The sequence below is a fragment of the Podarcis tiliguerta genome (genome assembly GCF_965153285.1).
Source record: "Podarcis tiliguerta genome assembly, chromosome: 2".
NCBI classification, from domain to species: domain Eukaryota; kingdom Metazoa; phylum Chordata; class Lepidosauria; order Squamata; family Lacertidae; genus Podarcis; species Podarcis tiliguerta.
In genome coordinates, this window is record NC_139535.1 from 42,978,287 (window position 1) to 43,003,883 (window position 25,597).

Consider the following 25,597-nt stretch of genomic DNA (forward strand, 5'->3'; position numbering starts at 1 on the left):
TTATTTTCTTATCCCATGGGTTTATCGCCTGCTCTTTAATTTTTTTTTTAAAGATCTGCCAACAAATTTGTTTTCTTTATTAAAAACTTTGGAAACCAACAAAGTATTGCCCTAGGGTTATCGCATGTGACTATTGACTTTGAAGATTACCAGCCTGGGGCTGCAAGGCCCACTGAACTCACTGAAGCTTTCTTCTGAGTAAACATGCATAGGATAGTGCTGAAAGTAAAACTGTACCACTGTGGAACGAGAGATTTGCTCATATGTGGAAGTAATGCCACCCACACGCATTGGAGAGCCTCCAGTCAGTATGAATGTTACACAAGCACATCCATTGTCGTGCCAGCAGAAGCCTTGGGGGGGGGGTGCTTTGCTGGGATACTTTTCCACATCTCTAAAACTCTTCTTCTTCTTCAAAATGTCATTATTCTTAAGAGGCACTATACTTAGGAATTTTGGCTATTTTCAATTTTGGGTGCTTCTAGTTGGGGGCTTAATATTATAAGTGGTTTGTTTAGAAATTGCAGCTTGGTAATTAGAAGATGCGGGTGGCGCTGTGGGTAAAACCTCAGCACCTAGGACTTGCCAATCGCATGGTCGGCGGTTCGAATCCCCGCGGCGGGGTGCGCTCCTGTCGTTTGGTCCCAGCGCCTGCCAACCTAGCAGTTCGAAAGCACCCCCGGGTGCAAGTAGATAAATAGGGACCACTTACCAGCGGGAAGGTAAACGGCGTTCCGTGTGCTGCGCTGGCTTGCCAGATGCAGCTTGTCACACTGGCCACGTGACCCGGAAGTGTCTGCGGACAGCGCTGGCTCACAGCCTATAGAGTGAGATGAGCGCACAACCCTAGAGTCTGGCAAGGGGTACCTTTACCTTTACCTAATTAGAAGCAGGGCTCCTTTCACATTGGATTTTGTTTTGGGAGGGATTCAATGGGGAAAAACATGCTGATTTTTTTGAGACCAAGGGAAGATCCACACCATACATTTAAAGCACATCCAATGCACATGACTTCCCAGGGGTATTTGGGGGGAGGCATGTGCCATAAATGTACGGTGTGGATCTGTGAACACTGCAAAACAACAACAACAACAACAACAAAAACCACACCTGCATGCATGATGAGCCCTTATCCTACAGAAAATACCTGCCTGGAAGCACTCTTTGTTTGCTTCATCAAAGTACCCTCCCTGGGATTCATTACGGCAGATGTTGTTGAACTGCACTTCCACCAGCCCCATCCAGCGTGGAACAATAGTCCGGGATAAGGGGAATTGTAGTTCAGCAAATCTGGAGAGCCATAGCATGAGCAGAGCAAATTTCATCTCTAAAACAACTAAATTACAGCCCAGGCAAGACAGATGGCTATCATGGCAGCACATCCCAGAGTACGTGGGACGTTTGGTATCTATCCTCACTGGCTAAGCAGGGCTAAGAGCCTCCAAGGGTACGGGGACAGCCAGACTGAAGAAGGTCCATAAACCTAGTATTGCTGGCTGCAGAGTTTGGATTTGATATCCCGCCTTTCACTCCCTTTTAAGGAGTCTCAAAGCGGCTAACATTCTCCTTTCCCATCCTCCCCCACAACAAACACTCTGTGAGGTGAGTGGGGCTGAGAGACTTCAAAGAAGTGTGACTGGCCCAAGGTCACCCAGCAGCTGCATGTGGAGGAGCGGAGACGCGAACCCGGTTCCCCAGATAACAAGACTACCGCTCTTAACCACTACACCATACTGGCTGCAAAGGAGAGAAGCTTCTGATTATAAAACAGAATACATGTTTAATCTGATGACTGCCTCCGTGCCTTCTCAGTGGCAATGCCAGAGCCAGGTGGACAATATGCTCCTTTACCGCAGCCAAAAATTGCCAGTTTACACAGAAGCACTTTCAGATAATCATGGGCTCCAATTTTGGCCGGGACCGTCCAGATTATTTAGTGTAATAGTTAATCCAGTCCTGAAAGTGATGTGTTTTACCAAGCCACAAAAGAAAACCAATCAGGCTAGCAAGGGCAGCAGTTGTCTTAAAACTTCTCATTATACAGAAGGGGAGGATGTGGAGCGGGTGGGAAGGAAATGTAGCTTTCTGATGAGGAACGTTGGAAAATCATATTGCATGCCAACTGCTCTACATATGACAAGTGTCAAGTTTTAAAGAAGGAAGCTTTTGAATTATACATGAAATATCAAAACGACAGGACAATTGCTTTAAGCGCTGGAGAAGTGTGCCTCGTGTTTGCGCAACAAATTGCTTCAAGTTTAAACTTTCAGACAGCTGCTCAAATGCTTTTGGATAGAGTGCCTTCATGGGAAATGTAAGTCCAGAAGGAACATTTTAAATAGAATATCCAAACTATGTCATATCTAACTTCTCAATCTTACTGAGCTTACTGCCACGAATCCAGCGTGCATTTCCAGATGGGGCCTGTAGAAATTAACAATGGCTGAGGCGATGTCTGCTCATAACACAGCAGCTGCTGGCAGAAGGGAAGGAGCCGGCTAATATTTTAATATCTACATATCTACATCTATGTATACTGTATATCCCTGCATTTAACGCTTTCATCAGCCAGACTATACAGTGGATATTTCAAAACACACCACTCCTTTTCTCCAGGTAAATCAACAGAGCTTAAAACAAGAGTGTGTTGTTATTCAAAGCACCCCTAGAGGAAGGGGGGGGGGGGAGAGGGGAGTGGGGTTAGGAGAGAGAGACTGGTGTTAAAACATTTATGTCTTGCTGCTGTAAAAATTACTCATCTTTAATAAAATGTCTACAGACTGTACAATTCACATTTGCACAACAGGAGTCTGGTTTTCCCTCCCTCCCCTTTACTGAAAATATACAAAAACAGGTGGCTGGGCTGCCCGAGAAATTCCATTTTAAATGTTTACTTGTTTTCAGGTGCACTTAGGAATGTCGAATGGTCTTCTAAGGACTGTACAGTATTGCAGGCTACCACAGTAGAGCTTTGTTTTCTGCAGACGAAAAACCAATACAGCTTTCTTTTTAGCACGTTTGACAGTTCAGTCCTAAGGATCTTTACTCAGAAATACGTTCCACTGAGTTCAATGGAGGTAAGGGTGCATAAGATTACAGCCATCATATTGGGGTTTTTTCCTTCATATTTGAGCTTTCAAAGAATATATGTAATGCTTGATTTGAGTTCAGTGGCTTTTATAGTGACGTAAATCCAACTTCAGTGTAAAATTTGTTTATAACAATAGCCCTCAGAACTAGAAGCTATTTACCTCTCCTCTTCTTTTTTATTATTAAAAAACCATTTTATTCTCAGCTATGTAAATGTGATTTCATATAAGCTCTATGGTCCTCTTTTGTGAGCTACGATGGAGGTATTGCCAAATCTGTGCCATGCATTTCAGTGGAAAGAGCCCATCCACATGGCGAAGGGATTTCAGTGGCTGGGATTCCTCTCTGCATCTATCAGAACCCCCAAGCTCAGACCAGAGCAATCAGGCCTAGGAGTCTATGGCTGCAATCTGGACACACTTTCCTGGGAATAAGCACCATTAAACTCTTCAGAGAAGACACTATAGCAATGCAGTATTTAGAGAAATCCTAGAAACATTTACAAAATCTTCTTAAAACGTACAGCTGGTCTATCATACATTTTTATTTAATTTTTTGCTTTTCAGCTTTAATGAAAAGCATTGGTTTTGTTGCATGTCACTCGATAAAATAATAATTTAACATAATGCAATGAAATATGTTTCCTTCGAAAAACTTGGTGTATCCGTTTTCCAAACCTTAACAATATCAAGGTTCCCCATCTGTCCCATGGAGGTCCTTCCCGCACTCCCAATGAATTGCTCTAATTAGATTTAATGTGTGGTTATGCTGGCATTCTTTGGCAGGCTAGACTTCTGTGAGGTTTTTTTGGCTGGGATTCTGTGAGTTGCTTGAATGGTTTTGCCACCACAATTGACATCATTGCCTGTGACACTGCGATGACACGAAGTATGAGCAAAGCAAATTCCATCTCTGAAACGGTTAAATAACATAACCTTACAAGCGATAGGATCAAATGCTTGCAGTATGAGGATTTGTGGGAAGAGAGGGAGCATACTGGTTGGTATGTTGAACATATGATCCCAAACACTGAAAGCTCTCTACATGTGATCTGGCTGGGGTGTGTGGGGGTGTGTAGGGAGGAATCTTGCATGACAGAACTGGGAAGTTCTTTCTCCTGTAGGATCTCAAAAATATACCGTATGTATGTTTTTGCTTATTTCAGTTATGCTTCCAGTAAATACACAGGTAAGAATTTTGAAACAAGTATCTGGTTCCAATGGAATGTAATCTACTGTGCTTTCCTCCTTTGCAAAATGTATATCTAAATGAAAACTCAGACATCTTTCCAAGCAGTATTCTACTCTCCTTCTGCTAATATTTTTACCAGATATGAACTCCAGCTTCAGATACAAATGAGGAACTACAGGGCAGTGGAGACATATGGCTTTTAGAATATGTGCCAGATCCGTCTGACATCATAATGGAGATTTGAAAGTTGGGGCAATTGGCTCAAATAAATAATTGGGTAACCTAAGGAAGGTTGCTGGAAGGGCATACCTCTTTCCAAAGACCAGGGCTGTGCAAAACTGGTACTTACTTTTTTTTAAAGACACACCCTACCACAACCATCAATATCATGGACAGATGTACCTTTGGCTCCACAAGAAGCATAATGTTGCTGCAATGAGCGCCTGCAGATACGTTCCTTATCATAGATGGCAGTTGCCTCCCCCCCCCCTCTTTTTATGAGTTTGCATGTGTAAAATTAATTGGGCCTGCTGAATCCCACAGCAGGAATAACCAGAGCACAGTAGATGACAAATTGCATGAAACTGTTACTCTGTCAAACATGCAGATAGCCCCATGCTCTGTAGGACAGGTAAACAATACAGTGCCCACCCAATGTTGTTGGACTTCAATTCCCATTGGGTCCATCAGGAATGAGGGGAGTTACAGTCCAGCAAAATCTGATGTTGAACTCGAAGTGGCTACCACTGTTTTATGGCATTATATCTGATAAAGATACAATGGGAACGCGGGTGGCGCTGTGGGTTAAGCTACAGAGCCTAGGAGTTTCCAATCAGAAGGTCTGGGGTGAGCTCCCGTTGCTTGGTCCCTGCTCCTGCCAACCTAGCAGTTCAAAAGCACGTCAAAGTGCAAGTAGATAAATAGGTACCGCTCTGGTGGGAAGGTAAACGGCGTTTCCATGTGCTGCTCTGGTTCGCCAGAAGCGGCTTAGTCATGCTGGCCACATGACCTGGAAACTGTACGCCAGCTTCCTCGGCCAATAAAGCGAGATGAGCGCTGCAACCCCAGAGTGGGTCACGACTGGACCTAATGGTCAGGGGTCCCTTTGCCTTTACCTGATCAAGAAAAAATGCTGGACAGGTTCTCAACAATCCCAGGAGGATTCGTCCCATACCATCACCCCATGTGCAATCACAGCAGCATCCCATCTGCCCAGCAGGATTTCTTCCCTGTTACGTAATCACCTCCCACTAGCCACAAATAGCCACAGGACACAGAGACCAGTCATGTTACATATACAAAAAAAAATCGCATACCTTCAGGCATCTATTTACTTCGCAATGTGACTTCTGGTATGCACATGATCCCCCTTCCTCTTGTTCAAACTGCCCATGTGAAATGTAACCATTTTGGTTCAGAACATAGGAAGCATATGAACCATTCATCCTCCTAGCTCAGCATTGTTTACATTCATCGGCAGTTGACTCTCCAGGGTTTTAGAGAGGATGCTGGCAATTGGACCTGGGACCTTTTCCAGGCAAAGCAGATGCTCTGCCACCAAGCTTTGGCCTTGCCCACATGCTTCTCTCCACACACCTGAGACATTTAAATATAAATACAGAGAGAGGGAGGGTCTGACAAGTGATTTGGGAAGTTATGTGTGTGCAGAGTGCTCTCCTTCCCATAGGTAACAACATGACTTCACATATAACCAGGTCTCACATGATGCCTCCCTTTCTTGTATCCATTCTCGCAATGCAAGATACATTACTGTGGTGCGGAACCGACAGACTATAGTTCAGCTCATGTTCAAAGCAGTAATTGAAATGTATGGTGTTTATTAAGCCCCCAGATGTTTGCAATCGGAGGTACAACTGTAGTGGATGAGAAGGGGTGGGGGGAGAAGCTATAATTTGCTGCCTACCATCTGAGCTGTAGCACATTCATTTCAATAGCTTTATTTATCTTCTTCCTCATAAAAAGCCTTCATACTGTAAATTTATTGAATGCTTAATGGCCTTAAAAATATGGGGTTCATTAGGGAATGAAGTATTTATTGCAGTGTTAATTAAATAAAAGCATTGTAATCTCTCCAAATTGAACAATTATGCTCATTCGAACATTTTTTAAACAGAAAATCTTTTATGCACTAATTGAGTTGCGTAATGAAAAGCACGTGTAATCGAAACTTTAATCAAAACAAACACTGGAATTATTTGAACCTTTTTTTTAACAATATAAAATGCCTACCTTACTTTTTTTAAAAAAAAAGAAAAGAAAAGAAAAGTGAGAGACAACAGCCAGATTAGTTTCAAGACTCGTGACCTTTGAGTGTGGTATATTATTTCTAAGCTGATAGGCCACCCTCACATACCAGTTGGCTAACCCTTTAAACATCAAAGTTACTGCTTGGCTACCAGCCTCAGACCATGACAGCCTGGCGGAAAGCCCAAAACCTGACAGCCTGGCTCTAGGCCCTACAGCTCGAGCTGACAGGCTTTTCTGCAAAGGTCTGATGAATGGTTTCTGGCAGCTTGTGCTGCATTCTGACTGACTGTGCGAATCGTATTCAGTCACAAATATGTGCATGGAACCTCCACAGGTCTTCAGTGAGTATGGCTCTCTGCCTAATACTCGGATGAACTGCATATTCACACCCAGGTTTATTTTATATGGTTTCGTTTGATTTTTGTGTCTTGCTGCTTCATCACACCGTAGCTCCCTCTGCCATAGTTCATTTTCATTTGACAGAGGCCAGGGATTGTGTGTATGCAAAGATGCTTTGAAAGGGCTGCACTTTTGCCACCCAACCCCCACCTACCCACCCAAATATCATCCTTTGAGCTCCTGCCTGTGAATATATTCTTCACACAGAGATAGCTGTTGCTAAGCAATTATTAGACAAGGTAATTTACAGTCATGCATGCTTCAAATTATTACAGTTTTGCTCCTTGGCAGCACAGTCTGAAATTAGCTAGGTACATCCATCCATAAAATAGTTTCACTCCAAGGTCTGAATACAACGTTGATAAAATGAGACAGGATTGCAAAATATTTTGGCTGTGTTCCTGTCAGCGTTCTGAAGGCAGCATGTAGCCCAAACACTTCTCCTTTTGCAAAGCTCTGTCTATTATTTGCTCTTGCTTCAGCATTTAAGATGGTTACGAAAGGGAGTAAAGGGAAGGAATATTTTTTTAAAGATCTGTTTCCTTGATGAGAGGATATAATTGTGTTGCGAAGGGAGTGGTCGTTATTTGACATCTGAAAATTTCCAGGGATTATTAAGAGATTTGATTATGAATAATACCCACAAAAGCTGGTATTTTTCTGGTCATATAAACTGTACTTAAAATGCATATTGTCGTTGCATTCATGAATGTGCTTCGGAAGCAAATTCCTGCTTGCATTATCTTAAAAATGAGCAATTATTTATAGGAATATTTCCAGGAATCTCACAGAATGACTAAACATATATAGATCTATTAATAAAAACAGACTTACCTGAATACAAGTTTGGGGTGAGGGGCATGTAATGTTGTTAGGCACAGCAGACATGTTTTGCTCTTGAACTGCAGTAAAAACTTGAATCAAGTTCTATAGGGTTTGATCTTTGTGGATACAGGAAAGCAGGAGGGAGTTGAATTCTTAAATGCAGACACACTAGAAATTTGGAGCTCAATATTTGGCTGGATATTTTTACTCAGTGTTACACACACACCACACTCCTTATTTTTCCTTTACACAGTTCTCCTTGTCCAGAGATTCCATGAAGATTTTTATTTCCAGCTAAAGTGACCTTGGTGGAATCTACACACGCTAAAAACATTGTTTTTCAAAAAATCGTTTTGAAAAATACATTGAATTTGCTATAGCTCATAGTCACCGTCTAGCGTCACAATTGTATATTGCACTTTACAACACATTCAAAACATTTATTTGCAACTGTACAGCTGAGTCACTTGCCTCACAACAGTAGTGTTGCTCATCTACATTTCATGACCTTCAGTGCAATCTTACTGTGAAATAGGGTTTACTCAGTTCAGTAGATAAAATTAGGTTTAGGCTTAAGCCTAGCATCTAGTACTGAATCTTCTCAGTGACCATTTTCACACATTTATCCTCCCTTGTATACTCTTTATGTTGATCACCCAAAGAGCACAGTGTTGTTGCTATAAGATAGCTGAATCAGTCATGTGATTTGTAGCTCAGCTAACTCCTTGTCTCCTCCATTGACAAATCAGGAGTCGGGATTCCAAAGGCTAAAATTTGTGAATCTCCACCTCGTGCATTTCATCAGAAGAAAGCTTTTCCAAAAGCAACAACAGAGCTCTCAAATGTCTTCAAATCTCAATATCGGATGAGACTGCCAGGACTCAGCCAGTAGTTAAGAGAAGGTCACAAGGAGTGTACAAAATTTTGTTTTGTTTTGCTCCGAGGGCCTTCTGGCGGTTCCCTCACTGCAAGAAGTGAGGATACAGGGAACCAGGCAGAGGGCCTTCTTGGTAGTGGCACCCGCCCTGTGGAATGCCCTCCCATCAGATATCAAGGAAATAAGCAACTATCTGACTTTTAGAAGACATCTGAAGGCAGCCCTGTTTAGGGAAGTTTTTTATGTTTGATGTTTTATCGTATTTTTAATATTTTGTTGGAAGCCGCCCAGAGTGGATTTTTCAAAGATCACACATTTATTGCATTATTCATTTGGTAAGATACCAGTTGTTTTGTTACCTATTCATTTTGATGGCTGCTATTGGTGACAGCCACCATCACCCTAAATGCCCCAGATGTTCTGTTATTCTGGGACAGTGTCACAAACAAAATGGAGTACGCCATTCAAAAAACTGCATCTTTTTTGTTTGTAGCTTGGAATGGCACAACGTGTGGGGCATTTGCAGGGGCGGGGAGGCAGTCACACAAGTAGTCACCCATCTCAAGCCTGCCAGTCTCCTTGAGTAAGTATACTTGGGAGAACCATAAATGTACCCTTTGAACACATTTGTACATCTAGAAAAGGGACTGGATAATGCCATTCAGTCCAATTTTTCATTCACTCCAAAATGATAGCACACCCCAGAGGGCACCAATGAAGGTTTTTAAGACCATTGGGTATTTGAAAGATAGGAGTACAGTGGTACCTCGGGTTACAAACACCTTGGGTTACAAACACTTCAGGTTACAGACTCCGCTAACCCAGAAGTAGTACCTCGGGCTAATAACTTTACCTCAGGATGAGAACAGAAATCGTGTGGTGGCAGTGTGGCGGCAGCAGGAGGCCCCCATTAGCTAAAGTGGTACCTCAAGTTAAGAATGGTTTCAGGTTAAGAACGGACCTTCGGAGCAAATTAAGTTCGTAACCAGAGGTACCACTGTATAAGTATGCAATTTTCCTGTGGGTGTGGAAAGAAACGACTGCTAACTCAAAGATAAAGGAGGGGTGCTAGTCCCATAGCAATACAAAGACAGCATGGAAGTCTAAGAGTATTAGCAGTTTTTTCCATTACATGCTGTTCATTTTTAGCTCTTCAATTTGTAAGTTCTACACTAATCAAACTAGACATTCATATGGTCCAAGTAAAGATAAAGGCATTGCCAACGCGTTATGACACCAACAAATGAGTAGATAACAGCTAATGCAATTGGGTAGACCCCTGAGAAGACTCTGCTGTAGCATTTTTGTGGCGTTACAAAAGATTGCTTCATCTCCACTCACTCAGAAACTGAAGAAGAAGAAATAGCCAAGGAAGTTTTTACTTTGAGGGATTGTTCTTATTCTTCTCATATTATCCCAACTTTCTGCACAACACAGAGCTGCTTGTTTTTCTGTCGAACCTTCTATATATATTGGTCACCATTCAGCCTAGTCCTCTGGGTGACGCAACACAAATAAGATAATACACTAAAATATCAAATCAGAAAAGTACTCCCCCTCTTTTTCTGTCTCCATCTGTGGGCCCTCTTCATTGTGCTCTCCCCACAAGAGGTCCGGAGGGTGGCAACATGAGAATGGGCCTTTTCTGTGGTGGCTCCCCATTTGTGGAATGCTGTTTCCAGGGAGTCTTACGTAGTGGTTTCATTGTATAGCTTTAGATCCCAGGCATTATGATTGGACACTCTTGTGTACTTGTGAAACTCCCATCTGTAGTGATGGGGTGAAGTTTGGCAATGTGGGCGGAGGGATTGGATATTGATATTTCATTGGTGTGTCTCCTTGCGTGAGCTCATGGATTTGCTCCAGAGTCCTTTCTGCTTCCTCCTTCATTTTGCCTAAACTTGTTTTGGGGAGTGGGAGAAGGAAAACCACCATTAAACCCTAATATCCTGGCTCGATCGCAGATCATCCATAGGAGAATTGTTGGTCATCCCCCAAGTTCACAAGGCTTATCTGATCAATAACAAATCTGAACCTTTAATGTCATTGGCCCCGTCCAATAGAGATACAGCAGGTGCCTTCTGTTTTAACCTTTAAATGCCTGCTGAAAAGTTTTCTATGACACCAAGCCAATGCAGGCAATTAAGAAAACATATTTCTGTAATGGTTAGTTTATTATCTCTGATATGTTTTATATGCTTTTATTGTTTATAGATATTGTTGTAGTAAACTGCTTTGACATGTGTTATGATGTAGCAGTATATACATTAAAAAAAGAAGTCCATGTCATTAGGCTATTACCGGCATTTCTTGGATAAGTCCTCCTACATTTGGCCTTTGGATATGTTGCATGCATGCATGAATCTTTATTTGCGTCAGCTATCGGCCATAGCAATAAAACAACAATACGATATACAAAGAATAGAAATAAAAAGTCAATTATATTTAGATATGTCAAGCTGCCCTGAGTTAAAAGTTGAGGAACCAAAGGTTGTGTGGAAGGCAAATCGCTAAAGGGGGTTCATTGAAGCAGCAGGAGGAAGGATTGACTGGCAAGGACAATGGGACAGTTCCTAGAATCTCATATTCCTGGAATATTATATATATTACCTTGTGAACTCCTTCCATCTCTCTGTCAGAAAGCCATCCAAGCTGCTTTTGCCAATCTCAGGCAGAATACTAAACATGAGACGTGAATTTTGGCAGACTCCTTTTCAATCTTTTTCGGGTGGGTGGTGGCAAAACGAAACCACCTGAAAGATTGGTGGGGTGGGGACAAAAGAAATCCCCCTACAGTTACCAGGGCAGGGTGCTGCTTAACTTACTTAAATCTACAATGTGGTCAAAGGCTTTCTACTTTTTCCTTTAAAAACTTTTCTTTTTAAGCCACCCGCTTATGAAAGTGGTGCAAGGCATCCCACCACCCAAACTTCCTGGAATGCCTTTCTAGCAACATTATGCCACATCATCACATTGCATTGCTCTTGAGCCAACAGGAAGGCTGTATGAAGCCATCTGCATGGCTTTTTTGAAGGGCCTTCATGTAAAATTTCTACAGTTTCTAATGATATATGTAATAATTTATACAGTGGTGCCTCGCAAGACGAAATTAATTCGTTCTGTGAGTTTTTTCGTAGAGTGAGTTTTTTCGTCTTGCGAAGCACCACGGCGGGGAGGGGTGGGGAGAAGCAGGGCAGCTGCCGCAGCCGGTCCTTGGACTCACCCGCGCCTTGTGGACACCACGCTGCTGGAGGGCGGCGGGGCTCAGGAGCGCGACTCCGGCTGCAGCGCTGGCTGCTGGCGGCAACGGCTCCTGAGGGGAGCGTGCGAGGGCGGTGGGCAGCGGCGCGAGGCAGCCGGAAGGTCGGAGGGAGCCGGAGGAGCCATCAGCAGGAAGGTGGGAGGGAGCCAGAGGAGCAGGGAAGCAAGCGTGCGACCGTCGCCATGACAGGAGAGGCAGGGCTGTTTCGTCTAGCGAAGCAAGCCCTTTGGAAAATCCGTCTTGCAAAGCACCTCAGAAAATGAAAGACCCTTTCGTCTAGCGAGTTTTTCGTCTTCCGAGGCATTCGTCTTGCAGGGTACCACTGTATAAATATTTGAATAAAGTCATGGGTGTGTTCATTTTTAAGGTGACTCAAGACTCCATTCCTGCTATTTATGCCATGTAAGGTTGTATTGGGAGTTAGATTGGCACCAGTGCATCTGAACCCCTTTCCGTGTACATTTATAGCATCCAGGCTATGCCAATCATGATTTACAGTCAGATCATTGCAGAATTTTCTGAAACCAGGAAATGAAGCAACTTGCCCAAGACTACAAAGCAACTCAGTGGCATAGAGTATTCTGTGTTTTTCTTTTTTGAAAAACAACAATATTCAGAGCTTGATGCACAAATCCAACAGCTGTTTTTGTTCCATGAATGGATGTGCAGCACTCATGTACAATTCTCAGCAATTTTAAGTACTCCAGAGCCACAGCCATTTGCAGAGTATGGAATTACAGCAGTGTTTATATTTCCATGTGAAAACCATTGATATGATGACTTAGTCATTTATGTAACATTAGAGGATAGATGAAGATGGGGATCCTGGCTCTTTTCCATCTTCAAACATGCCTAATGTTTGTAACATTACACTGCTTTTTCCTCCTGCATTGATGAATTTGTGATTAATGAGGTTTTATCATAAAATACTGTACACAACTATAAATCACATGCAATTATGTGTGCAGAAACAAACTAAAAGATATTTACTTTGGAGCACAAAACGTTGATTTGGCCACTGTTGCTGGTTACACACAACTGAATTTGGTGGATTTTTCAAGAAAAACAAAGTAATTAAATAATAGTAAGGAAACTTTTGTATCCAAACTGAAAAGCCCCCAAGTTACTTATTACTCATCTCTGTAAAATATAAATCAAATAAATTCAAGCATTCTGTTGCTCTACCACTAAATATGTGAACCTTCATCCCCATGCAATTTTTTTAAAGGAATCACAATAATTGGGTTCGTTTTTTTAAAAAAAGTGTTCCATTTTACCAATTTCTGTGGAAATTCACAGATCATAGCTGTCAGCTTTTCCCCTTTCTTGCGAGGAATCCTATTCGGAATAAGGGAATTTCCCTTAAAAAAAGGGAAACGTTGACAGCTATGTGACAGATAGCAAATAAGAGCATAATTTAGCTCTAATATGTAAACAGGAATTGAATATATCCTATTGAGGCTTGGCCGGGGGGAGGTGGCAGAGAATGAATCTTACCAGATTTCAATGACTTTGCAAAAAAAGAAAAAACAGATCCATAATATAGCAGTGCATGTAACTGATCTTAAATGTTTTGTTGTTAAATACTACATGTGAATAAGTGTGTATGCAAGGGCCTAATCTACAAATAACACTAACTGTGTTACATTATTACAATATTTATTTTTGTTTATGGATTGCTTCCTATAATGAATCTCAGTGATTTACAATTCACTTTCAATTACATCACCCCCACCCCACTTTATTTAATCACAGGTGCAGAGGGACGGGATGTTCCTTGGGAACACAGCATGGCAATGGTCCTTTTATTTTCCCAAGCCTCACTGCAGTGTGGGAGGTGGTTTTTGTTGCAATCATCATAGGGGTGGTTGCTATCTTCCAAAGCAACTACTCTATTCCGAACTTAAAAATGGAAAGTGTAATGCTGGTGGTCAACAAAAGAGGTTTAAAGACTGTCTCAAGGCAATTTTTAAAAAAAGTAGTATAAACACCAGAAATTGGAAAACACTTGCCTGCGAGCGCTCCAGTTGGAGAACAGCCTTTACGAAAGGTGTCATGGACTTTGAAGACACTCGAACTCAGAACGCAAGGGAGAAATGTGCTAAGAGGAAGGCACGCTTGGCAAATCCACATCATGATTAACTCCCCCCCGGGAACCAATGTCCCCACTGTAGAAGGATGTGTGGATCCAGAATTGGCCTCCACAGTCACTTACGGACTCATTGTTAAAACCATGTTTATGGAAGACAATCTTACTCGGTTACATCACCAAAGAAGAAGAGGGCCAGGGCTGGCACATCAAAGAGGTAAGGTGAGGCAACTGCCTCAGGAGCAGCAGATCTGGCTTCGAAGGAATGCATTACTCACTGCTGTTGCTACGGCATGCTCCTTGGAGGCTGGAACTACTGCCTCTTTGCCATTCCCCCTCAAGGCCACCTCTATGTCTGCATCTTGGTGAATAGGAGGCCCTACTGGTCTCTTCCCACCCTTGTTCTTTTTCCCTCTCTCGTTCCCAATGTAGAGCTTTATCTTCCCCTTGTTCCTTTGTACATCTCCACTCATCCCTTCTTTCCTACGTGTGTGTCAGTTTGTGGTTTGCCTCAGGTGTCTTGAGCTGGCCCTGGGTAGGGTCAAACGCCCCTTCCCCGCATGCTGCAGTGACCACCACATTTCTGCACCTGCCATTAAATAATACAGAATGACAATATGATTGCAAGCAACTCAGTTTGGCCCTAACTTTGCTGCTTCCCCATTACAGCACTGAACGGTATCATCGCCAATTTGCAATCACACACAGGGACCTTCCTTGCTGGATCAGAGCAAAAATGTTGCTCGAACTTTATTGGGAAGTAATAATAATAAATAGATATTCCTTTTCTTCTATACAGATTAATTTCTATTTCAATCATCTTCAAATATTTTAACCCCCCTCCAAACCTTATATGCAGTCTTTTCATCCTGCACGTTCACATTTGCTGGAAGTTGGGTTACTTATGGAATAAAACCATTATCCCACAAGTTGATTTATGAGGGGGAAGTCATGTCCTGTATAAGAAAGACACGGGAATTATAAATGACCTGTGAGAAAACTCAATGGCCACGGTCCAACTCAGAATTAAGTGAGTTTAAATCCACTGAAATAATTGGCTTAAACCAGTGTCAGGATGTAGCCATTTTAGCTAAATACTCTAGACTCCATTCTCTGTATTGCTTGGGGGTGATGTTCAAAACCATACATCAGTCAGAAATGACAGTAAACTGGATTACGTTTGGTAAGGGATCACGTAAGGGACACACACTAGTTTTATTCAGGATTCAATGTACACATAATTAATATTGGGTGGGGAGGAGAGCAGAGCCTTTCTTGGTGGCCCTACCTCCCTCTGCCATGTTCTGCTGCACTCCCCACATTTGGGGGGGAGAGGTAACATGTGGGGAGATTGTTCTACGTGTGCAGGCTCCCCATGCAATTTGGAACCCAGAATGCAAAGGTACGGGCGGGTGCATGAGTGTGGTCCTACTCTTCCCCTTGGGACATAGGGCATAATGCTTGAATAGGATTACTCACTTCAGATATTATGGAAAATTGATGTTCAAGGGTTGTACTCAATTAAAATAAACTATAACAGGAGGCATTAATCTCATCACCAATCCACACACACACACACACACACACACACACAATATCAGTTGTGTAACAACAGCAATGGAACCAGTTTTTTCAGTTGCCTGGCGAGGATTATGTTTACAGAAGACACATGTGAAGGTTTGTCTGTAGTTTGGCAGGCCAGCGCACAATTTGTCTGTCTATTTGTTGAGCAGGGAGAGTGAGCCAACTAGGGGCTGTTGCTAGGAAGAGTGATTAGCAGATACTTGAGTGCCTGCACATAAGGCTTGCATGCAGCATTTGAGCTTGCAGCAAACACTCCCAAGAAAAGCCCTCTCTGTATATAATAAAACAAGAGAAATGTTCAAAAAGGCAATTCCTCCTTGCTTGCGGTCAGAAGTGTTACAGCCCAGGAAGGCCTCTACCCTGTGATCTTACTGAACATGTGCTCAAGCTCTGCTGTAAGACACAGCTACAAGGCATTCAGCTTGGGGTTCATAATATTCACACTATCTATCAAAGTCCATATGAATGGATGGTGGCAGTGGCTGAACCTTATGCGGTTCATCTCATTTAAAAGGTTGGCTGTAAAATTAGACAAGATTGGAAGCCTGCATTATCCCTCCCCTGGTGATTTCCTGTGTAGGGGCAACACATTAGCACCCCACTTTTTTTTCCTTGTTCTGTCCAACAGTGTTTCTCAAACTTAGGTCCTCAGCTGTTGATGGACTACAACTCCCATCATCCCTGACCACTGGTCTGCAAGCTAGGGATTCTAGTGCATCAAATGGAGTTGGGGGATATGGGGACAATGCTATCCACCTTCCCTGTGACCCTGCCCACACACAGCATTATGATATTGGCAGTTTTATCTACCAGCACTGTCTGCCAAGCTATCCAGATGAAACGCAATCTCTGCAGTCTTTGTGCCAGACAGGCAAGTCACCATGCAGTCTGCAAGCTCACCATTCCCCCGGAAATCTAGATCCTTAATCACAGAATCACCTATTACCAAGATCCCCCACATCTCCCCATAGGATTATTCTTGGCATGAGATGACCACTCCTCACCCCCCCTCCAAGGAATGAGTCCCTTCTAAGGGATCATTCCCCACTTCCTCAGAGTGATCCACCCTTTTCCTGAGATCCTCCTTCGCTTCAACAGCAGGGCAGTTCCCACCCAGTAGCAGAATGAAGCTATCAGGTCCCTGAAGATCTCTTCTGCAAAGAACAGTAGGAGCTTAAGCTCGCACACATAATATTTTGAAGCAAACACTTTCCATTTCACTCAAGCTCTTAAAAATATATGCATTCTACTGATCAATCATAAAAAGCTGCTTTGAGATCTGGGAACTGGAGCATAATAACACCCCAATGTAATATTAGAATATAATGTTTGGCACTCTCATTTGTGCAAAGAATAACATGTTATTTTTGGACAGTGGGATTTTGTTTCTGTTCTTAGCCATGTTACAATTCCTCCTGGCATTCGACCTTTAGAAGCAAACATTTATCTAATCAAATCATTAACACCTTACAAACCCAATTTATAAAGGCTCTCCCCCTTTCCCCTGGCCCATCTGCTGAATAAACTTACCCAAGATTTTGGGAATTACTTAATATTTTCTCTGCAGACTTCCTCTAACTCTTATTACAGTTCCCAGCTATGTAGTTATTTCATTTTAGTGTTTTTCCATAACAGTCTACTTTGGTGGAATACTAGAATGCTTACAAGTACAGTAATTTCCTACATAGGGAAAAGGAGCAGAAATTTCAGTGTGCTTCAGATTTAATATATATCTCTGCAACAATTCTTTGTGATTAAGAAACAGGAATACTTACTTGTTCAACTGTACTTTCATCCTAAAAGAACAGGGCCTCGACACACACGTCATGGATGCACAGATTTAAACAACTTAAACTTTAAACAGGGATTTTGTTCCCACCGGCCAAGTTTCTTTTGAGTGAAATCTGGCCTGAGCTCTTAAAAGAACAATGTGGACAATATCATCTCCATGCAAAAGTCTCACACTAGGTTGATATTCTGCAGAATGCTACCTTCATTGTAATGGAGGCATAAGATTCCCCCACCCCTTTAAATGTAACCATCATTTCTTGATTGATGTGTATGGAAATGGTGCTTGGGGGGCATTTTTTTAAATGGAAAATTAATTGTTACATATGAGAGACAGGTCATCGTCCCACAACATCAGAATTTATGAGAGGGAAGGACCAGTTGTGGTTCCCTCAGGGTCTCAATGACAAAGAGAAATGAGATGTCTAAGCTTCATTGGAAATGTTTGCTTTGGTCCAATTCAACTCTTATTCAGGGCTGTCGGATTAATATATGCTAAAAATATAACACTAAGGCAGCATAGAAGACTGTTTGACACCCAAATTATGGAACTGCCTTCCAGAGAGGTTCATCTGGACCCTTCACTTCACACACACACAACTTCATACCCTTTGCTCCAAAAGTCTAAGAAATGAAAAAATCAGGGCAGTTCTGAAAGGTTGAGTCCGCCATCTTGATTGTGCCTGGTCCTTGATCTCAGGAGCCACCTTGCAAAATTTGGTCATGATATCTTGAAATCCCTGATTGTTCTCAGTTTGCGTCAAAGGTCAGCCTGAATGAATGGTACCTTCAGGCCTCCTCCCCAGAAGAAACCAGGCCCACATTTGCTTGCAGAAGCCGTGTGTTCCGCTGAATAAATGTTACAAATGAAATAAGACCCAAGTTAGAGCAGTGATCCTTGTCTTCAATCGTAATTTTGTTTTTTCAGCCTCTCTGCCGCAGGATCAGGTAACATGCCAATGCCACTGTAAGTCGTTGTTGCTGGGGCCCTCTTGTTATTTCAGCTTTTGAAAAACTGTTGTTGTTATTATTGTTTCCCAATGTAGTTTCTTAAGCTGCTTGATCTTTAAAGCCCCACACAGCTCATGATCTAGATATTTGTTGGACTGTTTCTCCTGTATCAATTGTCCATTCACCGAGATCTTCATCTGAGTGTTTCCGCCATCTGAAGTGCTGCTTGGGGTGACAGGAGAACGAGGTTTTCCACTGAAGGTTTGGCTACAACCACATCATTGTCATTTAGGTGCTAGGCAACAACATTCTTATTTTTCCAAGGATTATTTCTCTCTCTCTCTCTCTCTCTCTCTCTCTCTCTCTCTCTCTCTCTCTGTGTGTGTGTGTGTGTGTGAGAGAGAGAGAGAGAGAGAGAGAGAGAGTGAGAGAGTTTGTGGTTACTGTTTTGTTGTAAATAAAACTATTGTTGCTGGATATATTTTCTATTATTATTATTATTATTATTATTATTATTATTATTATTATTAATTCATTGAATTAATAATATATATTATATATATTTATATATTGGCCTATACCCAGAGGTCTCAGGGTATTGTTCACAGTTGTTCACAGAACAATTATTTTAATTGCTTTAATTATTATTTTAATTGCTTTAATTATTATTTTAAATGCTTTAATTATTATTTTGAATGCTTTAATTATTATTTTAAATGCTTTAATTATTATATTTATTATATTGTATCTTTGTTTTTATGACATTTCTGTTAGCCTACCTGGAACATGATTGTATTGAAGATGCAGGCTATCTAAATAAATAAGGATAGCAGGGAATCATCAACTGGCCACACACTTCTCTTTGTTCTTCTTCTAGAAAAGAATGGAAATAATATATAGAAACAGTTGTGCCTCCATGTAGAGATCTACCAGGGAAGGAAAATGATGTAATTCTATGTCATCAAAGTCTGGTCTACACATGCAGCAGAAGGGGACGTCAGAAAAAACTCCCTGATGTGTTCAAAGAAGGGGGGCACATACAGAGGCCATGGCACCCCCACCCTCTATATGTTCAGGCAGTGTGTGAAGGGGTTCTGCATGTGTGTGTGTTATTTATTTCATAAAATAATCTCAAAGTTTTAAAAAAATCTCAAAGCAGCTTACACAGGGCTTTTTCCCCCCAGCCAGAACTCACCGGAACTCAGTTCTGGCACCTTTCAGGTGGGCGCCATTGCCATAATAAGAGAACAAAGGAGGTGTTCATGGTGCGTTCTGCCACATCTTTCCCCAGAAAAATAGCACTGAGTTTACAAACAATAAAACAGTAAAATCGGGGGTGTGGGGAGGGGTTACAATCCTCCTTTAAGAGTTTGTTGTTGTTTAGTCGTTTAGTCATGTCCGGCTCTTCGTGACCCCATGTACCAGAGCACGTCAGGCACTCCTGTCTTCCACTGCCTCCTGCAGTTTAGTCAAACTCATGCTGGTAGCTTCGAGAACACTGTCCAACCATCTCGTCCTCTGTTGTCCCCTTCTCCTTGTGCCCTCCATCTTTCTCAACATCAGGATCTTTTCCAAGGAGTCTTCTCTTCTCATGAGGTGGCCAAAGTATTGGAGCCTCAGCTTCACGATCTGTCCTTCCAGTGAGCACTCAGGGCTGATTTCCTTAAGAATGGATAGGTTTGATCTTCTTGCAGTCCATGGGACTCTCAAGAGTCTCCTCCAGCACCATAATTCAAAGAGATACAAAAGTTAAAATACGAAAAGAGATTAAAATTACTTGATGTATGCACAAGACAGCCCCTTTCATATGACAGCCAAACATACACATGATGGGGGCTGGCCAAGTGACAGAGATCAGCAACCCTTCCATGGGTTCTCATTCTTGCAGGTGGTCATCTGAATGGGGCAGTAAGTATCAGTTCAGATTGCTGGTGTTAAAATGCTAGGAACATTTCAATTTTTTTGCTGTATGCTTTGGAACCCCACCGCCACCCCTGTCTGAAGTGGTGTAGTCCAGTTAGGATCCCACCACCTCATTCTAAATCTAAGGCTGAAATTGTATACCTACAAGGGAGTAACTTCTAGCACAATCATGGGGACTGATTTACTTTCAGATTATTGCATGTAGGTTTGGGATGCGAGGCAAACTGGAAGAAGAAGAAGAAGAAGAAGAAGAAGAAGAAGAAGAAGAAGAAGAAGAGTTTGGATTTGATATCCCGCCTTTCACTCCCCTTAAGGAGTCTCAAAGCGGCTAACATTCTCCTTTCCCTTCCTCCCCCACAACAAACACTCTGTGAGGTGAGTGGGGCTGAGAGACTTCAAAGAAGTGTGACTGGCCCAAGGTCACCCAGCAGCTGCATGTGGAGGAGCGGAGACGCGAACCTGGTTCCCCAGATTACGAGACTACCGCTCTTAACCACTACACCACACTGGTTCTCTATCTTCCAGGTCCTATCTTCCAGAGCAGGAGAAAACAAGCATGCTCCATCTTCCATGTGGAGTACTTGCCTGCATGCTGGAACCATATTCTTGGGGATTCAGCAGCCCACTTACCTTTAAACATCTGTTCAGTTGAGCCAAAAAGCCATCCAAGCGGCTTTTAGAGTTTGTGGTTATATATGGAACACAGAATGTGCTTTCAGTTCCAGAGTGCTTTTGAGTTTTGCTTTGCTGAAACACTATCTTGTTGGTAATTATCTGTCTGGTGAAGTCTTGTTTTTCCTTTTTTGCCTTCCTTTTTTTTTTTGCAGCGAGAAAATGTATCCGTTTTATCTAACCAGGACTAGTCATAATAACTATCCCTTTCTTACATATAAATTTGCTATCATTCTTTCGCATGCTTGAATGTTCTCCCACCTGTCCTCAATTTAATCCACAAATGTAAAGCCATAAATCTTCATGACGTTTTGGCAGAAATCACCCTCTCTTTTTTTCTTTAGACGACTCCTTTAGGAAACGTTGAATCCAGGTGTTTGGTTTTTGCATAAGCTGCTGCAAAATGAGAATTTCAACATGACTATGTGCAAATAAAGGTAGAAGGAATGATGTTTGAATGATCGGAAAAGCAGGACAAAGTTTGTCCTCGGGTTTTATACAGGCCATCCACACCTTAAGTTAAGTTCAGGCAGCGAAAATAATAACTACAGCACCATCTGTTAAGAGGAGGAAAATTTAACGTTAAGTTGCTTCTTTTTGAATAATAAAAAAAGGATATTCGGTTTTGGCCATGTGCACTTTATTTATAAGAAGCACACATTGCACTTGAAAGTCTCTTATTTCGACAAAAAAGGAATGAAAAATGGGATGCAAACTTCTCAAAACAAAGAGAGTTTGGACAAAGAGAGTAAAGAGAAGGGGGGAAGATGAAACAACTTGGTATTTTCTCTCTCTCCACCAGATGGTTTCCAAACCACTTGAAAACCCTATCACACATGTCTTTTGAACAAAACGAACACAGTGTAACCCCCTGTTTCCAAGTGCCAGGAGAAGGGTGAAGGGGTCTTACAAGCACTCAGAGGCCCTGAACACCTTCTGGAATCTGACTGCTTTCAAGGCCAGCAAAAGCAACATATGTGCCACCATTTGCCAGTTTACGGCAGGGCTTTGGGAGACGTCTTATGTTCCCTCTAGTGGGGAATCCAGCCCTATTTTATTGATTGATTGATTATTGATTGATTGATTGATTATTGCATTTCAATGCCACCTTTTCCTCCAAGAAATCATAGAATCGTAGCATTGTAGAGTTGGAAGGGATCCTGAGGATCATCTGCTCCAACCTCCTGCAATGCAGGAATCTCAACTAAAGCATCCATGGCGGATGGTTATCCTACCTCTGCTTAAACAACTCCAAGGAAGGAGAGTTCACCACCTCTCGTGAGAGTTTGTTCCACTGTCAAAAAGGAATCTCCTTTCTTGCAACTTGAATCCATTGGTTTCGGTCCTATCTTCCAGAGCAGGAGAAAACAAGCATGCTCCATCTTCCATGTGGCAGCCCTTGAGATATTTGAAGATGGCTATCACATCTCCTCTCAGTCTCCTCCCTCAACTGTACCTCATAAGGCTTGGTTTCCAGACCCTTGGTCGCCTTGGCTGCCTTCCTCTGCACACGTTCCAGCTTGCCGGTATATTTCTCAAATTGTGACAACAGTATTCCAGTTGCGGTCTGACCAAGGCAGAATGGAGTGGTGCTATTACTTCCTTTGACCTGGACACTAGACTTCTGTTGATGTAGCCATGAGTAGCACTAGCTTTTTTTGCTGCTGCATCACACTGTCGATTCCAGTATAAGGCAGTTTCCTACAATCCTTTTCCTTTAGGGGAGAAACACTTGTGTGATTTTCTACCACAGGTGTCAAATAACCTAAGGTGACACTATGCACTATGTCTTTGGTTGGCCCTGCCTGGGCTGGGTGAGCGTAGGGGACAACCACCATCTGCACATAAGCAGTGATGGCATGACTCCTAAGCAGCTGCTGTGCAAAAGGTTTCATGTGCTCCCATGCATGAGCACCCACCCAATAAATCATGAACATTGTATTGTGGTAGCTCCCAGAAGTGCAACCACAGATGGCTAATATTGGCCAGCATACAGAAGGCTGTAATGCAGGGATGGGATGGTAAACCTTTTCTCACTTCCCTCCCACCCAAAATGCTGTTGCACTGCAACTCTCATCAGCCCCGGCCAGCATGATCCAGCGAAGGGTGGTGGGAATTGTAGTCTTACAATGTCTGGAGGATTACAGGTTCCTCATATTGTTGCAATGTTCTTCCACCAACTCTGTGAACTGACTGAACTGCAGGTGTGGGTGTGTACTTTTGTGTGTGGTCAGACCACACCACTGTCAAAGAACCTATCTGGAATGCTGAATTCACTGTGTGTTTGTATTTTCAGCTTTGAAGCATCAAATGTCAGGGGTTGTGGTTTGTTCCACAATAAATGTCCTTAGAAAAAGCTTTCTTTCTTTCTTTCTTTCTTTCTTTCTTTCTTTCTTTCTTTCTTTCTTTCTTTCTGCCAGTCTGCAGGGGACATACTGATATTTGGCCCTCAAAATGTTCCCATAGAGCTCTGGACTACAATTGCTTTTTTGGCATCATCAAGACAATTTAAAATCCTAATTTCCCACGAGCTGACTTATTCAATGAGCATTTCTGGTGGCAAGGAAGCCTGCTGATTGTCCTAATCGCCTGATGATGTGAAACAAAAATTCCCCTTATGCTCCTTGCTTACAGCATAAGAGACTTCATTGTCTGTTTCTCACAACACACACAAACGAATCAACCCCCTGCTTGCAAATAGGAGGGACGTTTTTATTCTTCCCTATTAAGTTCTTCCTTTTAAATAGGCAGGCTTCCCCAAGGTTGAGAGTGATAGGGGTTTTGTGTTGCCAAAAATAGACTCATATTCTACTATTGAAGGGGAGGAATAGCGTTACTGTTTAGCAGTAACACATTTACAGTTCACTGCAAGAGCTCAGAATGGTATAGAGATTAAAATGGCTTTTTATTGAGAAAACATTTATGCAGGCTTGGTGCTCCTTGTGATGAGCTCATACCATGTGTATACTGTAGGGGACAAAGCCCAGCTAATACTCCTCTCTCTCTCTCTCTCTCTCTCTCTCTCTGTGTGTGTGTGTGTGTGTGTCTAACACATCTAAACATAAGTCCAATTGAATGTGGAGCTTAGTTTTAGGCAGATATTTATAAGAATGCCCTGCAATCCTATGCCCAGCACCTGCTAACCTGGGACTAAGTTCCATTGGAGACTGGATATATAGGATTGCACTCTTTAGTTCACATTTCAGTAACACAGGAAGTGAATATGGCAATGGCAGAGGTCTTCCACAATAGCAGTGGAAGAAGAAGAAGAAGAGTTTGAATCTGATATCCCGCTTTATCACTACCCTAAGGAGTCACAAAGCGGCTAACAATCTCCTTTCCCTCCCCCCCCGACAACAAACACTCTGTGAGGTGAGTGGGGCTGAGAGACTTCAGAGAAGTGTGACTAGCCCAAGGTCACCCAGCAGTTGCATGTGGAGGAGCGGGGAATCGAACCCGGTTCACCAGATTAGGAGTCCACTGCTCTTAACCACTACACCACATTGGAGCCTATGGTGGAGGCAGTGTCAGATTTATGTATAAGCTAAACAAGCTATAGCTTAGGGCCCCACTCTCTTGGGGCCCCCCAAAAAATTTAAAGGAAGAAACCCTGGATGTACATTTCCAAAATATAAGATAAAAAACAAATAAAATAAAACCTACATACAGCATAAGTATTGTGTAGACTCCTATGATGTAATGGGCCCTAAGTAAGGGCCCCATCTGCCGGCCTCCTCCTCAAAATATTACTGGTTTGCTCATTTCTATATCAATTACTCTGATAAAATACATCTTTTGTTATGTGCAAATGGCTTTAGATACCTATTGGGTCCATAAATTACCATATAGCATATATTCAACACAAAAAACAGCGACAATTTGTTGTTGACAAAGGACAGCTGGACATATAAAGGGCCCCATTACCTTCAGTAGCTTAGGGCCTCATCAAAGCTAAATCTGGCCCTGGGTGGAGGCTGCCCTGGCTGCCCCGGAGGAGAAGGTGGTGGTGAGGAGGCAGAATTGGAACATCATGCACTTCAAACAGAAGCCAGGGCAGCTTCTGTGAATTCATGGTGTCCCAATTCATTTGGGGCAGTTGAGTGATCAGGCATTATGATAACCACTTCAACCAGTCATGGCTTCCCCCAAAGCATTATGAGAGCTCTGGTTTGTTAAGGATGCTGTAAGCTACAGTTCTCAGAGTGCTTTAATAATCAATCCCTCTTCACTGTGAAATCTGGGAACTGTAGCTCTGGGAGGAGAATAGAGTAAGGTTACCAGATTTTTTTTCAATGAATCTGGGGACACTTTCCTCAATTAATTAATTAATTACCACACGTTTGGGACGTTGATGCTGCAGCTATGGCGGTGGCAGACGGCCGGCAACCGCCTTGACCTCAACCTCCACATTTCCCCTTCCTCAGAAGCTTCTATCTCCTTTCTCCATGAGCCTGGGCAGCCCCAGAGTTGTTGGTTCTTCGGTGGTGGTGGTGGGGAAGCGGTGCGTGGTGGGTCAGGCATGGAGAAGGAGGGCCGAGAGTGGCGGCAGCGGCGAGGCTTGGGTAGTGTGATGCTCCCTTCCCATCGGAGCAGCCCCAATCCCATTCCTACTTGCGTGCAAGCAGGAGGGGGCGGGGATCCGTCAGCTGGGAAGAGATGCTTCCTGTTGCCTAACTGA